The 18512-nt window shown below is 43.4% G+C and overlaps 2 non-coding genes across 2 annotated transcripts; one reads left to right on the top strand and one right to left on the bottom strand.

The window, feature by feature from the left end:
* Positions 1-826: 826 nt before the first annotated feature.
* On the bottom strand, positions 827-934 carry LOC135274048 (U6 spliceosomal RNA). Its single transcript, XR_010341864.1, has one exon. It is a non-coding gene; the product is annotated as a U6 spliceosomal RNA (small nuclear RNA).
* A 9873-nt stretch (positions 935-10807) lies between these two features.
* LOC135274049 (U6 spliceosomal RNA) lies at positions 10808-10913 on the top strand. Its single transcript, XR_010341865.1, has one exon. It is a non-coding gene; the product is annotated as a U6 spliceosomal RNA (small nuclear RNA).
* Positions 10914-18512: the final 7599 nt, after the last annotated feature.

Raw genomic sequence — 18512 nt, 5'->3', positions numbered from 1 at the left:
CTTTTTTGTTTCCTATCTCAGGGCATGTCACTAACTGCCCAACCACTGGCTTAAAACTCAGAAACCTAAGCATCATCCTCAGTTTATTCCTTACTTTCTAGCCCATTAGCAAGTCCTGCCAATTCTAGGTTCTGAAGATTTCTCAATTCTGTATACTTCTCTCTATTCCCATCCTCCCTATTTTATTATATAAACCTCCCAACTTATCATTCTGTTTCCAGTGTTACTATTTTTCACTTCACTCTCCATGTTAAAGCTAAAGTGATCAGGCCGAGGGCGGTGGCTCACGCCTATAATCCCAGCACTTTGGGAGGCCGAGACGGGTGGATCACGAGGTCAAGAGATCGAGACCATCCTGGTCAACATGGTGAAACCTCGTCTCCACTAAAAATACAAAAATTAGCTGGGCATGGTGGCGCACGCCTGTAGTCCCAGCTACTCGGGAGACTGAGGCAGGAGAATTGCTTGAACCCAGGAGACGGAGGTTGCGGTGAGCCGAGATCACGCCACTGCACTCCAGCCTGGGTAACAAGAGCGAAACTCCGTCTCAAAAAAAAAAAAAAAAAAAATGCTAAAGTGATCAATGCAGATATGGTTCTATCAGTTTCCTGCTTACAGAGTTTCACTGGCTTACTATTGCCCTGAGACAAAGCCCCAATTCTATCAAGACTTCCAAGGCCTTCCAAGGTTCTCTGTGGACCTCTCTGGAATCATCTAGAAAATACTTTTGGTTTTCTGATATGCCATACTTTCTTGTCCCCTGGCCTTTGACCAGCCTTTACCTGTGGTCTGAAGCACTCTTTTCCCCACGCTTTATTTTTGTCTTTAAATTTAATTGCTTCACAAAAATTTGCATGTCATCCTTGCACAGGGGCCATGCTAATCTGCTCTGTATCGTTCCAGTTTTTAGTATATATGCTGCCAAAGTGAGCACCTTTCCCCCACTCTTTTTTTTTTTTTTTTTTAAAGATGGGGTTTCACCATGATGGCCAGGCTGGTCTTGAACTCCTGACCTCAGGTGATCCACCCACTTCAGCCTCCCAAAGTGCTAGGATTACAGGCGTGAGCCACCGTGCCCAGCTCCCCCACTCTTTTTTAATTTTAATTTAGAGATAGCGGGTAGGTCTCACCATGTTGATCAGGCTGGTCTTGAACTCCTGGCCTCAATCGATCCTCTCATCTCAGCCTCCCAAAGTGCTGGGATTACAGGCATGAGCCACCATACCCATCATTCCCCACTCTTTACCTGGCTAATTTCATGCAAATTTCAAGCCTTACCTTGGATGAGATTTCTTTCTGGAAACCTAACCTGTTAATGGATTGAATTATGTTCTCCCAAAATTCATAGGTTGGGAGATAATAAATTCATATTAGTCTTAACCACTAATATGACTATATTTGGAGATAGGGCTTTTAAGGAGATAATTAAGTTTAAATGAGGTCATAAGGGTGGGGCCCTAATCCAATAAAGGTGGTGTAAGAAGATGTAGAGAGGGCTGGGTGTGGTGGTTTATGCCTGTAATCCCAGCACTTTGGGAGGCTGAGGGGGGCAGATCACGAGGTCAATAGATCAAGACCATCCTGGCCAACATGGTGAAACCCCATCTCTACTAAAAAAATACAAAAAAATTAGCCAGGCATGGTGGCACGCGCCTGTGGTCCCAGCTACCCGGGAGGATGAAGCGGAAGAATTGTTTGAACCCAGGAGGCGGAGGGCCAAGATTGCGCCACTGCACTCCAGACTGGCAACAGAGCAAGACTCCGTCTCAAAAAAAAGAAAAAAAAAAAAGATGTAGAGAGGCTCCGAGAGGTGGCTCAAGCTTGTAATCCCAGCATTTCCTGCCTCAGTGGATCGCCTGAGGTCAGGAGTTCAAGACCAATGTGGCTAACATGGGGAAATCCTGTCTCTACTGAAAATACAAAAATTAGCCAGGTGCAATGGCAGGTGCCTGTAGTCCTAGCTACTCAGGAGACTGAGGCAGGAGAATTGCTTGAACCTGGGAGGCGGAGGTTGTAGTGAGCCAAGATCACACCACTGCACTCCAGCCTGGGTGACAGAGTAAGACCCTGTCTCAAAAAAGAAAAAAAAGAAGAGGTAGAGACACCAGGGGTACAGACACACAGATGTAGTTACCCTATGGGTTCTTCTTGCCCATTGCAAAGAGAAAACTAGTTCTGTGAGACCATGCTATTGCAGTAGAGAAAGAGTTTAATCAACATGAGGCTGGCCATGCAGGACATAACAGTATTACTCAAATCAGTCTCCCCAAAGGCTCAGAGGTTAGGATTTTTATGGACAAGTTGGCGGGGGTGAGGGGGAGAGGGACCTAGGGAATAGATACTGCTAACTGGTTGGGGATGAAATCACAGGGGTGTGGAAAATGGTCTTTATATGCCGAATCTGTCAGTGAGGCCACAGGACCAGTTGAGTCGTCAGTCATGGGCCTGGGTGAGGTCAGTCTGGAAAATACCTCAAAAAATCAATCTTACCCCGGGCGTGGTGGCTCACGCCTGTAATCTCAGCACTCTGGGAGGCCGAAGTGGGAGAATCACCTGAAGTCGGGAGTTCAAGACCAGCCTGACCAACATGGAGAAACCCCGTCTCTACTAAAAATATAAAAAATTAGCTGGGTATGGTGGCGCACACCTGTAATCCCAGCTATTTGGGAGGCTGAGGCAGAATAGCTTGAACCTGGTAGGCAGAGGTTGCGGTGAGCTGAGATCACGCCATTGCCCTCCAGCCTGGACAACAAGAGTAAAACACTGTCTCAAAAAAATCAAAACAATCTTAGGTTCTACAATAGTGATGTTATCTGTAGGAGCAACTGGGGAAGTCATAAGTCTTGTGACCTTGTACCACATGGTGGTACCCCTGAGCCATAAGGGATTATAGGAACTACACTGACATTTTAGCTAAATTCACATCATTCCCTCAATCCTAATCTTGTGGCCTTTAATTAGTCTTACAAAGTTGGTTTCAGACCCTGAAGAGGGATTGGATTCATTTTAGGGAGAGACTATGGTCATCCTTACTTCAAAGTTAAACTAAATTGCTCCGAAATACAGCTTGGCCTGTGCCCAGGAATGACCGAGGATAGCTTGGAGGTCAGAAGCAAGATGGAGGCAACTTTGTCAGATTTCTCTTATTGTCGTAATTTTGCAAAGGTGGTTTCACAGAGAAGGCCATGTGAGGAGACAGCCAGAAAGCCGCTGTCTGCAAGCCAAAAAGAAAGACCTCAGGATAAACCAGCCTTGCTGGTACCTGGTCTCTGCCTTTCAGCCTTTAGAGCTGGTGACAGGAAAAATCAATCAGAAACAGGAGAAAGACCACATCCCTACACAAAACTTAAAAAAATGGCTGGGTGTGGTGGTCATGCCATTGCACTACAGCCTGGACAACAGAGTGAGACAGTGTCTCTCAAAAACCAGAAAAGTGATCTCACACTTCCCGTTTCTTTTTTTCTTTTCTTTCTTTTTTTTTTTTTTTTTTTTGAGACAGAGTTTTGGTATTGTTTCCCAGGCTGGAGTGTAATGGTATGATCTTAGCTCACTGCAACCTCTGCCTCCCAGGTTAAAGCGATTCTTCTGCCTCAGCCTCTCAAGTAGCTGGGATTACAGGTGCCCACTATCACGCCTGGCTAATTTTTGTATTTTTAGTAGAGACAGGTTTTTACCATGTTGGCCAGGCTGGTCTTGAACTCCTGACCTCAAGTGATCTGCCCACCACAGCCTCCCAAAGTGCTGGGATTAGGATTACAAGTGTGAGCCACTGAGCCTGGCTACAGTTACTGTTGATATGTACTGAGAACTATGATAGGACATTCACATGCGCTACTTTATTTATTATTCAAAAATATTTGAGTGCCTATAATGTATGTGGTATAAGAAATACATTTGGTCTTTGTCTCAGGTTCCTAAAACCCTTGGAATTTCCTGAGTAATAGTGAAACTGCCTTTGCAAAACTATGAGAGAGTGAAAGAGATCTAACTGATTGACTTCAACTTGCTTCTACCCTCCAAGCTGTCCTTGTTCATTTCTGGGCATAGGCTGAACTCTGGGAGAAACTCAGTTTATTGTTTACAGTTTAAAACAAAGACAATAACAGCACTTTCTCAAAGCAGACCTCCTTCTTGCCTTTGTAGGACTAACATTAGCCACAAGATTAGAAATTATGGTTTAGAGTCATGAAGCTGGAGGCTATAAGATTCTGACCCTCCCTAAACTTCTCCTAAGATCAGTGCTTGAGATATTTTGCAGACCCCTCCACTTGATGGATCAGCTGGCACCACCCAGATGAATAAACTGGCTCATCTGATCTTGTGGTTCCCACCCAGGAACTGACTGCGTGCAAGAAGACAGCTTTGACTCCCTATGATTTCATCCCTGACCATTAACACGCCTGGCTCAGTGGCATCCCTGCACCCACCAAGTTGTCCTTAAAAACTCTGATCCCCAAATGCTCGGAGAGACTGATTTAAGTAATAATAAAACTCTGGTCTCCCGCACAACCAACTCTGCATGAATTACTCTGTCTGTTGCAATTCCCTTGTCTTTATGAATTGATCTGCCTGAGCAGAGGGTAAGGTGAGCAAACCCCTTGTGCAGTTACACTAGGAAGGTTTCTCTGCATCCCTCCCCATCTCATACCCTACGCATCTTTTCATCTTGCTGTTCATCTGCATCCTTCATGTGTTTTTTCTCTTTTTTTTGAGACATAGTTTCACTCTGTTTGCCTAGGCTGGAGTGCAGTGGTGTTACCTCGGTTCACTGCAGCCTCTGTCTCCCAGATTCAAATAATTCTCCTGCCTCAGTCTGCTAAGTAGCCGGGATTACAGGTGTGTGTCATGACGTCTAGCTAATTTTTGTTTTTTTAGTAAAGACAGGGTTTCCCTACCTTGTCCGGGCTGGTCTCGAACTCCTGGCCTCAAGAGCTCCTAATGCCTCGGCCTCCCAAAGTGCTGGGAATACAAGCATGAGTCACTGCACCCAGCCCTGTACGCTTTATTATATAAACCATTAAGCCAAATCCTGGGGAAGGAGGATTGTGGAAACCGCAATTTGTAATCAGTCAGCCAGATACACAGGTCAAAACCTAGGACTGGGGACTGGTGTCTAAAGCAGGGCAGTCTTTTGGGACCGAATCCTTAACCTGTGGGATTTGACCCAATCTCCAGGTAGGCAGTGTCAGGATGGAACTGAATTATAGGACACCCAGCTGGCATGTGCTGGAGAACTGCTTGGTGTGTGGTGAAAAAACCCACACATCTCTTCATAGAAGTGTTTTGTGTTGGGTGTGAGTAGAAAGGAAAACTTTTTTTTTTTTAATTTCTTTTAAAATTATTTAGTTCTTAAAAATTTTATATGAAGACGGGGTTTCACCATGTTGGTCAGGCTGGTCTTGAACTCCTGACCTCAGGTGATCCATGCGCCTTGGCCTCCAAAGTGCTTGGATTACAGGCGTGAGCCACCACGCCGGCCTTTTTTTTTTGTTTTCTTTACAATGTGCTAACTGCTATGCAGGTGCTAGGGTTATGGTGGTGAAGAGGCTAGACAAATCCTTGCTCTTGGACGGCTTCCAGTCTAAAGGAAGACATAAAGGCCAAAACAGAAAACTGCAATATCACGTGGTCAAGGTTCTAAGGCACACTATGAGAAGACAGAGGCAGGGTCGTGCGTCAGTGTGAGAGGGTAACCATAACAAAATACTGGGGAAGTACTGTTATTGTCTTTGTTTAAACTATAAACAATAAACTGAGTTTCTCCCAGAGTTCAAGACCAGTCTGGCCAACATGGTGAAACCCTGTCTCTACTAAAAATACAAAAATCAGCCAGGCGCAGTGGCAGGTGCCTGTAGTCCTAGCTACTCAGGAGGCTTAAAGAACAAACATTTAATGCCAGATGAGGTGGCTTACGCCTGTAATCCCAGCACTTTGGGAGGCCGAGGCAGGTGGATCACAAGGTCAAGAGTTCGAGACCAGCCTGGCAAACATGGTGAAAGCCCATCTCTACTAGAAATAGAAAAATTAGCTGAGCATGGTGGCACACACCTGTAATCCCAGCTACAGGGGAGGCTGAAGCAGGAGAATCGCTTGAACCTGAGAGGATAGGTTGCAGTGAGCTGAGATCACGACACTGTACTCTAGCCTGGGCGACAGAGCAAGACTCCATCTCAAAAAAAAATAATTTTCTCACAGTTCCCTCTCTGACCCAGTAAATATAGTTGCAGCTTGATCTTGCTGTGTTGCCCAGGTTGGGTGCAGTGGCGCCATCTCAGCTCACTGCAATCTCCACCTCCTGGGTTCAAGTAATTCTCCTGCTTAAGCTTCCCGAGTGGCTGGAATTATAGGGACCCGGTACCATGCCTGGCTAATTTTTATATTTTCAGTAGAGATGGGGTTTCACCATATTGGACAGGCTTCTCTTGAACTCCTGACCTCAAGTAATCCTCCCACCTCATCCTCCCAAAGTTCTGGGATTACAGGGATGAAGTACCGTGCCCGGCCCCCAACTCCACCTTGCTTCTAACTTCCAAGCTGTCTTTGTTCCTTCCTGAGTGTAGGCTGAACTAACTTTGGGAGGAACTTAGTTTATAGTTTACAGTTTATTATTATCATTTTTTGAGATGGAGTTTTGCTCTTGTTGCCCAGGTTGGAGTGCAATGGCACAATCTCGGCTCACTGCAACATCCGCTTCACAGGTTCAAGCGATTCTCCTGCCTCAGCCTCCTAAGTAGCTGGGATTACAGGCATGCACCACCACACCTGGCTAATTTTGTATTTTTAGTAGAGATGGGGTTTCACCATGTTGGCTAGGTGGATCTCAAACCTCACCTCCACCTCCCAAAGTGCTGGGATTATAGGTGTGGGCTACATTGCCCGGCCAATACCATTTAAAATAAAGGCCCTTTCTGAAAACAAACTCCTTTCTTGCCTGGGGACTAGTCTGCTTTTGTAGGACTAACAAATTAGCCAAACGATTAAAAATTATGGTTTAGGGGTCCTGCAGCTGGAGGCTACAAATTCTGACCCTCCCAAGTTGTTCCTGGGGATAACATCACTATTGTAAAGCCTAAAATCAGTGCTTGAGATATTTTGCAGACCCTGTACTTGATGGATCCGCTGGTACCACCCAGACTGATAAACTGGCTCGTCTGATCTTGTGACACTCCCACCCCCAGGAACTGACTCAGCACAAGAAGACAGCTTCAACTCCCTATGACTTCATCTCCAACCCAACCAATCAGCACTCCCAGCCCACTGGCTTCCCCCCCAACTCACCAAGTTGTACTTAAAAACTCCAGTCGCCATTGCTGGGGGAGACTGATTTGAATAATAATAAAACCAGGAATTACTCTTTCTCTATTGCAATTCCCCTGATAAATTGGCTCTGTCTAGGCAGCACGCAAGGTGAACACATTGGGCAGTTACAAGCCACTGCACCTGGCTAAAAATTATGTTTTGAATAGATAATACATTCACATGCTTCAAAATTCCAAAGGTCAATTTCCCTCGCTGGAGGCATCTTCTGTGGACATTGAGAGATACACATATCAATCCGTACAGCAAGAGTAGTATAGTGTACACACTATTCTCTACCTTTCATGAAACAATGAATCTTAGAGATCTTTCTCTATAAGTACAGAAAGACCATAGCCAAATGGAAGTTTTTGCATGTTGTCATTGTTTTATCTTCCTAATCTCCCATTCTTAATCTATTTGAAGATGGCTTCTGTATCTTCTAATGGAATCACGATTTTCAAGGTCACTAAAGACCTTCCATTGCCATATCCAATAGTTTTGTGCCAGTCTTTATCCTATTATACTTCTTGGCAGCATTTGATACAGCAAACCCTATCTTCCTCTTAAAACACTTTATTGCCTTGTGGAGAAGAATTTCCTGTGAAGAGAATGAAGCATAGGACACAAGGCTTTTCACTGGCACCTGCTCCTTCCAACAACCTACAAGGAATTCTAGCCATGAGTTCTCAGGGTCATGTAATTCTGTATAATTTGCAAACTATTTTTTTTTTAATTTTCCATTCTGATACTACCTCTGCATGCAAACTATTTTTTACTTCAGTCACTTGAGACCACTGTGTCTTTTCACTCTAACCTCCTTTTCATCACATTTCCCTTTCTTTCTCTTTCTTTCTTTCTCTTTCTTTCTCTCTCTCTCTTTCTTTCTTTTCTCTCTCTCTTTCTTTCAGATAGAATCTCACTCTGCACCCAGGCTGGAGTGCAGCGGCGCAATTTGGGCTCACTGCAGCCTCCACCTCCCGGGTTCAAGAGATTCTCCTGCTTCAGTCTCCTGAGTAGCTGGGACTACAGGCATGCACCACTATGCCTGACTAATTTTTTGTATTTTTAGTGGAAATGGAGTTTCACCGTATTAGCCAGGATAGTCTCAATCTCCTGATCTTGTGATCCGCCTCCCAAAGAGCTGGGATTGTAGGTGTGAGCTACTATGCCCAGCCCCATCACATATCTTTTTGCATTTTGGAATCCAGCTCATGAAAGTTGAGTTACAAACATTTAGTTTGGATTTGGTGGTACCAGTATGGTCATACCAGTATAGAAGGAGTTTCAAGAATATTACTTCTGTCTCTGCACCATCTCACCCAGGGTTGTGACATGAAGGCGCAGGGTCGTATCATAACATTAACATGTCTATGGCTTTCTGCTCTGTGAGTATATAAAATTGGGGGCCTGGCATGGAGGCTCACAACTGTAATCCTAGCACTTTGGGAGGCTGAGATGGGCGGATCACTTGAGCCCAGGAGTTGAGACCAGCCTGGCCAACATGGTGAAACCCTGTCTCTACAAAAAATACAAAAAAATGAGCTGGTCATGGTGGCGCACATCTGTAAGTCCCAGTTACTCAGGAGGCTGAGGCATGAGAGAGAATCACTTAAACCCTGGAGGCAGAGGTTGCAGTGAGCTCAGTCACACCACTGAACTCCAGCCTGGGTGACAGAGCAAGGCTCTGTCTCAAATAAAAAAAAAAAAATTGGGGAAAAACAGTGTTTGAAACATGTAGAACCAGAAGCTAATCTGTTAAAAATTCTTCCAATTTGAAGCATACAAACTTGTAAGCAGAGGAATTAGATTCTCATTGACAGCATATCAAATTAGAAATCCTCTTCTGTTAGGAATATACTTGATTATGCAGCATATATATCTAAAAATGCACTGTTTTTAAAAAAATGAGCATCAGGCAAAATAAAATTTGTCAGAATTCCTGTTTCTAGGGCATAAACCTGAACAGTTCTACAATGAGTACACACATGTATGAAGTCATGGGTTTTATTTATTTATTTGAGACAGAGTTTCGCTCTGTCATCCAGGCTGGAGTGCAGAGGCACAATCTCAGCTCACTGAAATGTCCGCCTTCTGGGTTCAAGTGATTCTTCTGCTTCAGCCTCCTGAGTAGCTAGGATTATAGGTGAGCACCACCACACCTGGCTAATTTGTTGTATTTTTTGTAGAGATGGGGTTTTGTTATGTTGGCCAGGCTGGTCTCAATTTCCTGAGCTCAAGTGATCCACCTGCCTTGGCCTCCCATAGTGCTGGGATTACAGGCATGAGCCACCGCACCCGGCCTGAAGTCATGGGTTTTATACATTCCAACATATGGGATTGCATTTTTTAAAATTTATTTTTTATTTATTATTACTTTTTTCTTTTCTTTTCTTTTTTTTTAGTGTTGTGCCTTCATCCAATATTACTTTTTTCCTTAACAAAGATGGGTTTTCACAATATGCCTAGGCTGGTCTTGAACTCCTGGACTCAAGCAATCCTCCAGCCTTGGTCTCCCAGTGTTGGGATTGCAGGTGTGAGCTGCCATGCCTGGCTGGATTGCATTTTAATGTACTTGTCACCTTGTTCTTCAAAATCTCCTGGTTCTAGATGAAATGGCACAAAAACTGGCATCAGAGAGTGAAATGGTCTGAAGAAGAATCCAGACAGAGCTCCTGCACTTTTGCATGCAATATATAAGGAATTTGACTGTACAATTATATTGCTCTATGCAATGTAGTAACAATTTGAAACACATTTGAATTGCTCTTGTATATGTCTTAGTTTTAGTTTTTTTTGTTCTGATGATCATTTCACTATTCAACTATGACAAGAAGGCATCCTTGTGGAAATCAAGAAAGAAGACAGAAGCTTTAAAATACTTTTTAAAAAATCTTAGTATATACAACAGAAACTAAAAGCTCTGTTAGTTGCAATCAAGATTAGAAAAAAAAATTTTTTATGGCAGCGTCTCTCTCCATCACCCAGGCTTGGGTGCAGTGGTGAAGTCATAGCTCACTGCAGCCTCAAACTCCTGGGCTCAAGTGATCCTCCCGCCTGGCCTCTTGAGAAGCTAGGACTACGAAGGGGTGCCACCATGCCTTACTGGGATTAGAAAAATATTTTTGATAGCCAACATAGAAAATAAGAATGACTATGATAATCAAGATACCCAAACAGGAAATAGAAAATAGAATAAGGAAGATGAAAGTAATAATGAGAAAAAACAAATTTTGTATAGTCAACAGAACATATAAGAAGGTCAGCAAGTGCTTCAGCTTGGTGAATTCATTGATTTTCTTTTGATGTGTTCTTATCTGAGAATTCATTGATTTTGATAATTGCAGTGATTTTTCATTGTAGTCCGTTATGATGAGCAATCATTTCATTTAGCACTGAATAACAGAAAAGTTTACTTTTTGATATATTTGGTCTATTAATATTTACAGAGGAGCAAACAGAACAGCTCATGAAAAAACATGTTTCTCAAAGAGATATATTTAAAATACTTGCTCGTTTCGGCAGCACATATACTAAAATTGGAATGATACAGAGAAGATTAGCTATGGCCCCTGTGCAAGGATGACACGCAAATTCGTGAAGCGTTCCATAAAAAAATAATAACATATTTAAAAAAAAGAAAAAAAGATGGTCAAACTGGTATGAGAATCTGCTTAACCTATTGTAAGACTGAAGTTTGCATTTATCATTTTTTTTGTAAACTGTTTTCAACAGGGCAGACATTACAACAGATGGGTTTTGGGGCTGGATAAATATATTAAGAAGTTTCAAGGCCGGGCGCGGTGGCTCAAGCCTGTAATCCCAGCACTTTGGGAGGCCGAGGCGGGTGGATCACGAGGTCAAGAGATCGAGACCATCCTGGTCAACATTGTGAAACCCCGTCTCTACTAAAATACAGAAAATTAGCTGGGCACGGTGGCGCGTGCCTGTAATCCCAGCTACTCAGGAGGCTGAGGCAGGAGAATTGCCTGAACCCGGGAGGCGGAGGTTGCGGTGAGCCGAGATTGCGCCATTGCACTCCAGCCTGGGTAACAAGAGCGAAACTCCATCTCAAAAAAAAAAAAAAAAAAAAAAAAAAAAAAAAAAGAAGTTTCAAAAGTCAAGTACATTCCACAGAGCAATTAGGAGGCCATGTTTACTTGGAATACATGTAAATCAAATAAAAATGCACTAGACTAATTTCTTGAAAAAAATAAAACAAGAAAAAAATTCTGAAGTATGTTGAAAGGCTAAAAGTGTAGCTGTAGTTATTAAATTTTTAAATAAAATTTGCTTCAGAGGTCATAGTAAAAAAGTAGTGTTCCGTGGCTTTAATTAATTCATTATTATTTTTTAAAAGAGATGGGGGTTTCGCTATGTTGCCCAGGCTGATCTTGAACTCCTGAGCTCAAATGATTCTCCTGCCTCGGGCTCCCACAGTGCTGGGATTACAGGCGTAAGCCACCGCACCCAGCCAAATGCTCATTCCTCAGCCCGTGGCTTGAAATCCCAGCTGTAGTTTACTCTTGAACAACAGGTGGTCGGGAGTAGGGGGTAGGGACTTGGGGTGCCAAATTCACTCAGTTGAAGACTTGCAAAGAACTTTTTTTCTTTATTGATGGGGTCTTGCTCTGTCTCTCAGGATAGAGTACAGTGGTGAAATCATAGCTTACTGCAGCCTCTAACTCATGGGCCCAAGGAATCCTCCCACCTCGGCCTTTGCAGTGGCTAGGATTATAGGCCCAACCCACTGTACTCAACCACATGTAACTTTTGACTCTTCCAAAACTTAGCTACTAATAGCCTACTGTTAATCAGAAGCCTTACTAATAAAATAACTTGATAAATACATATTTTGTATGTTATGTGTGCTATATAACTGGTTTTTTTGAGTTGGAGTTTTGCTCTTGTTGCCCAGGCTGGAGCACAACGGTGCAATCTCAGTTCACCGCAACCTCCACCTCCTGGTTCAAGTGATTCTCTTACTTCAGCCTCCCGAGTAGCTGGGATTACAGGCATGCACCACCATGCCCAGCTAATTTTATATTTTTAGTAGAGACAGGGTTTTTCCATGTCAGTCAGCCTGGTCTCGAACTCCTGATGACAGGTAATCCACCTGCCTGGGCCTCCCAAAATGCTGGGATTACAGGTGTGAGCTACCGGGCCTGGCCAACTGTATTTTTACAATAAAGTTAGCTAAAGAAAACAAAATGTTATTAAGAAAATCAGAAGACAGTGAAAATATATTTACTATTTATTTTATTTTTTTCTTTTTCTTTTTCTTTTTTTTTTGAGATAGAGTTTCGCTCTTGTTACCCAGGCTGGAATGCAATGGCACGATCTCGGCTCACCGGGCCTCCGCCTCCTGGGTTCAGGCAATTCTCCTTCCTCAGCCTCCTGAGTAGCTGGGATTACAGGCATGTGCCACCATGCCCAGCTAATTTTTTGTATTTTTAGTAGAGACAGGGTTTCACCATGTTGACCAGGATAGTCTCGATCACTTGACCTCATGATCCACCCGCCTCGGCCTCCCAAAATGCTGGGATTACAGGCATGAGCCAGTGTGCCTGGTCTCTTTTTTTTTTTTTAAGATGGGGTTTCACCATATTGGTCAGGCTGGTCTCGAACTCCTGACCTCAGGTGATCTACCTGCCTCAGCTTCCCTAAGTGTTGGGATTACAGGCGTGAGCCACAGTGCCTGGCTCTATTTACTATTTATTAAGAAGATCATCATAAAATCTTCCTCCTCATCATCTAGAAAGAGGAGGGGTTGGTCTTGCTGTCTCAAAGTGGCAGAATTGGAATAAAATCCATTATAAGTGGACCCATGCAGTTCAAACCTGTGTTTGTTCAAGGGTCAACTGTATGTACAGGCTGGCTTTAAGTATCAGGCTTTACAGCCAGCCTTTTCAGCCAGCCTTTTCTTTACATTTGAACTCCAAACAGGCTATTTACCTGTTTGAGTACTGGATCCCTAATGGACATCTCAAATGGAATGTGTCCAAAATAGAACTCTTGGCACCCACTAAAGCAAATAAATGAACAACTATTCTTTCCTCAGATTTACCAACATAGTAAATGGTGCCAAAACTACTCAGTTGCTCATGTCAGAACCACCAGTGGTCACCCCTGACTAATTGCTCTCCTCTCCCTCTAATTCCAATTCATTACTAAGTCCCATTGGCTCTTCTCCCAAACTGATTCATGTAGCAATCCATCTCTCTCCAATCTTGCTGCTAATAAACCTAGGCCAAGCCACCATAATTTTTCCCAAACACCTGCAAACCGCCTCCCGGCTGGTCTCCCTGCCTCTCCTCTCACAGGGCAGTCCATTCTCCACAGTCACAGTGACAAACCAAAGTTAAACAATGACCTTTCCTTGCTTAACAACCCCCCTCAACAACCCTGCTTTCTCATCACACTAATAATAAAGTCCAAATCTTTACTTTGGCCTGTAAGGCCCTATGTGGTTTGACCTCAGCTCACCTTTTTAAAGCAATCCTCCATCACACTCCTTACTAAACTCATTCTAGTCCCAGCACTCTTCCTGCTCCTAGAACCCTCCAGGCTTGCAGTGTCACTATAGTGACTCTGAACCAGGTGCTTCTTTTGCCTGGAATGCTCTTTCCCCATAGCTCATTCCTTTTGGTCATTCAGTTCTTGGCTCAAAGGGTAACTCCTTAGCGAGCCCTTCCTGAATCACTTATTTGAGTGGTTCTCTATGGGGGTGGCACCACTCCCTAGCAGGCATTTAGGAAATGTTTGGGGACATTTTTGTTGGTCACAATAATTGGGGTTGCTACTGGCATTTAGTGACAGAGTGGGAGGGGAGGTAAGGGATGCTGGATGTCACACAATATATAATAGAATCCTCCCAATGAAGGACTGCTTTACATACCTTTTTTTTTTTTGGTAACAGTGCAGCTACCCTACTCTCTCTCTCTCTTTTTAAAACAGACTGGGCCTCACCATGTTGCCCAGACTGAAGTGCAGTGGATATTCACAGGCATGATTATAGTGCACCGTAGCCTCAAACTTCTGAGCTCAAGTGATCCTTGCCCCTCAGCCTCCCTACTAGCTATGATTACAGGTACATGCCACCATACCCACAGTACTACATGACTTTGATTGTTTCACTGGACAGCTGTGTAGGGAAAAACCTGTATCAAGAACTCACTCTATAGAGCCATAGAAATCCTACAGCTAAGTATTTTTGCTTCGCTGTAACAGCCAATGAAATTTTTGGAGATGCAATTATCGTGTAAATTGATGAAGATAATCCTTTGTGGGTTTTTTTTGTTTGTTTTTATTTTTTATTTTTAATTATTATTATTATTATTATTTTCTTTTTTTGAGACGGAGTTTCGCTCTTGTTACCCAGGCTGGAGTGCAATGGTGCGATCTCGGCTCATCGCAACCTCTGCCTCCTGGGTTCAGGCAATTCTCCTGCTTCAGCCACCTGAGTAGCTGGGATTACAGGCACGAACCACCATGCCCAGCTAATTTTTTGTATTTTTAGTAGAGACGGGATTTCACCATGTTGACCAGGATGGTCTCGATCTCTTGACCTCGTGATCCACCCACCTCGGCCTCCCAAAGTGCTGGGATTATAGGCGTGAGCCGCCGTGCCCAGGCCTGTTTTTGTTTTTTAAAGAGACGGGGTTGGTTTCACCATGTTGTTCAGGCTGGTTTTGAACTCCTGACCTCAGGTGATCTACCCACTTCTGCCTCCCAAAGTGCTGGGATTACAGGCACGAGCCACCGCGCCCGGCCTATCCTTTGTTTTGTTTGAAGTATTACCTAGAATTGTTCCTTATTTAGGTAAATCATGTCATCAGGCAGGGCGTGGTGGCTCACGCCTATAATCCCAACACTTTGGGAGGCCGAGGTGGGTGGATCACGAGGTCAAGAGATCGAGACCATCCTGGTCAACATGGTGAAACCCCGTCTCTACTAAAATACAAAAATTAGCCGGGCATGCTGGTGTGAATCTGTAGTCCCAGCTACTCGGGAGGCTGAGGCAGGAGAATTGCCTGAACCCAGGAGGCGGAGGTTGCGGTGAGCCGAGATCGCGCCATTGCACTCCAGTCTGGGTAACAACAGCAAAACTCCGTCTCAAAAAAAAAAAAAAAAAAAAAAAAAAAAAATCATGTCATCAAGGGCAATGCTGCTGATAATATTTGAGTCCTTCATAACACTCCTATAATCAGTGGACATGTGAGGCTATTACATTCATAGTAACTCACCGTTTGGAAGCAAATATCTGACAACCTCATTATGTCTTCAAGTACAGTCGTGCCCAATCATCTACATACTAAAATGCATCCTTTATTATAGATATGTCCTCTTATTTCTCTTTATCATAGGAATATATATACAGTATTCCCAATATATGTATACATATATATTTAAACAATGTGCGTATGTAGATTGTATCATCTATGAATTTCATGTTAGAATCATAAACCCTGTTTGTTATTAATAAAGGCTATTGTGTCTTATAGAGTTGAGAAATGCTGAGTTGAGAGTAGAATGGTGGTTACCAGGAATGTGGGTGGGTGTGTGTGGGAGTGGCTGGGGAGATGTTGAAGGATACAAAATTTCACCTAGGTAGAAGAATAAGTTCAAGAGCTCTATTATTGGGTACCATTGCTCTTTGAAATTAAAGGAGAAAAAAAAAAACTCTGTTATACAGCATGGTGACTAGAAATGTATTTATTCCTTTTTTTTTTTTTTTGAGATGGAGTTTCGCTCTTGTTACCCAGGCTGGAGTGCAATGGCGCGATCTCGGCTCACCGCAACCTCCGCCTCCTGGGTTCAGGAATTCTCCTGCCTCAGCCTCCCGAGTAGCTGGGATTACAGGCACGCGCCACCATGCCCAGCTAATTTTTTGTATTTTAGTAGAGACGGGGTTTCACCATGTTGACCAGGATGGTCTCGATCTCTTGACCTCGTGATCCACCTGCCTTGGCCTCCTAAAGTGCTGGAATTACAGGCTTGAGCCACCGTGCCCGGCCTTATTACTTTTTTTTTTTTTGAGACAAAGCCTTGCTCTGTTGCCTAGGCTGGAGTGCAGTGGCACAATTATGGCTCACTACAGCCTCAACCGCCTGGGCTCAAGTGATCCTCCCACCTCAGCCTCCTGAGTAGTTAGGACTACAGGCACACACCACCATGCCTAGCTAATTTTTAAATTTTTTACTGAGGTTGGGGGGGGTCTCCCTATGTTCCTCAGGTTGGTCTTGAACTCCTGGGGCTCAAGTGTCCTCCTGCCTTGGCCTCTGAAAGTGCTGGGATCATAGGCATGAGCCACCATGCCTGGCCCAATGTGGTGTATTTTAAAAAATTGCTAGGAGAGTAGATTTTAAGTGTTCTTACCACAAAACAATAATAATTATGTGAGGTAATGTGAATGTTAATTTAGCTCAACTTAGCCACTCCCCAATGTGTACATATTTCAAAACAATATGTAAGATAAGTATATACTTTTAAAAATCAATAATTAATTAATTACAAAATAAAATATGTGTTCTGAATAGAGGCTGTTGGGTCTTGTAGTATTGAAAAATGCCGTCCCTATCACTTCACCTTATTTTATTAATTTTTTTAAAAAATTTTGATTTTTTCAATCTTTGTTTGAAATCTTATTTTGTTATAGCAATGATAACTAGCTAATAGCTTCTTGTTGATTAACTTTTTGGTTTAATTGCTTTCTGCTTCCCCACACTATAATGTAAGCTCTGTGATCTGATCTTTCTTTCTTTTTGAGAAAGAGTCTTGCTCTGTCACCCAGGCTGGAGTGCAGTGGAGCGATCTCAGCTCACTGCAACCTCCGCCTCCTGGGTTCAAGCGATTATCCTGCCTCAGCCTCTCAAGTAGCTGGGACTACAGGCACATGCCACCATGCCTGGCTAATTTTTGTAATTTTAGTAGAGATGGCGTTTCACCATATTGGTCAGGCTGGTCTGGAACTCCTGACCTCAGGTGATCCACCTGCCTTAGCCTCCCAAAGTGCTGGGATTACAGGCATGAGCCACTGCACCTGGCCTATCTGTCTTATTTAGTGTTTTTTTTTTTTTTTAATTTCTATTTTTATTTTAAGTTCCAGGGTAAATGTGCGGGATGTTCAGGTTTGTTACATAGGTAAATGTGTGCCATGGTGGTTTGCTGCACCTGTCAACCCATCACCTAGGTATTAAGCCCAGCATGCATTAGCTATTTTTCCTAATGTTCTCTGTCTCTTCTTATTTAATGTTTTATCCTCAATGCCTATAACACTGTCATGCACAGAAGTTGGCCTCAATCAATGTTGATCAAATTGATGAGTGCATCAGTAAATTGATAAATGAATGGGGACAATGGTGATGTCTGTTTTCCTGTTCTGCCCCTTGGATTGAATTTGACCTCTTCTTGTTGAAAAGGCAAAGATCAGAAACTGACAGGAAGGTGTGGTAGAATTCTTTGTATGAGGTAAAAACTTTTTTTTGGAGATTTTGAAAGATTCTAGATGTAGACAGATCTGGTTTTGGGGCTCAGGTGAAAAGATGTGGCACAAAATTGGGGAGGGGACCAGTGTCCTTCCCTCTGTACTGCTCCCAGGGTTCCCCTGGCACTCTGAGGACTGGTAGCTTTAGTGGCTTCCAGAAAACCTTGGCAGAGCTTCTTCCCTGGTTAGGAGAAGCTCATGATGTGGGAAAGCCAGAGCCCAGAAGTACTGTCTTGGCTGTAGGCACATGTGAGGCTCCCCTAAGGGGCCTTCCAGAAACTCGTGTCAGGCACAGATGAGTTCTGCTTGAGCAGCAGGTAGGGACTGAACGGTACATCTTGAGTCATGGACATTTGGGCACTGACATTAACTTTGACATCTTTTTGACTGCTTAGGCTGTTGGGGCAAGCAAGGTACAGATTACATAAACATGACCTCATTTAAAGTCATCCAGATCTTTGACATAATCTGTAGATATCGTTGTATAAGAGAGAGTATTGAGCTACATGATAATTGTGTTGTCTCTCTCATCTGTACTTAATTTGAACCCATCACAGTTGTGAATGTCAAGACCTCTCAGTTGGGAGATCCTGTGGGAGCTGAAATCCAGCCCTTGCTTCACTCACAAAACCTCATGGGCTGCTACTGCCTGGAAAAATACTTTTTCTTAATTGACATGCAAATACCATTTGCTCACCAAGCCTTGGGACTGTGACTACCTAGAAGAAAC

Source organism: Aotus nancymaae, unplaced genomic scaffold (genome assembly GCF_030222135.1).
Source record: "Aotus nancymaae isolate 86718 unplaced genomic scaffold, 86718_ANA_hifiasm-v0.15.2.pri h1tg000010l, whole genome shotgun sequence".
In the NCBI taxonomy this organism is placed as follows: Eukaryota; Metazoa; Chordata; class Mammalia; order Primates; family Aotidae; genus Aotus; species Aotus nancymaae.
The sequence above is the reverse complement of the archived record's forward strand: the minus strand, read 5'-3'. Positions and strand labels throughout refer to the sequence as shown.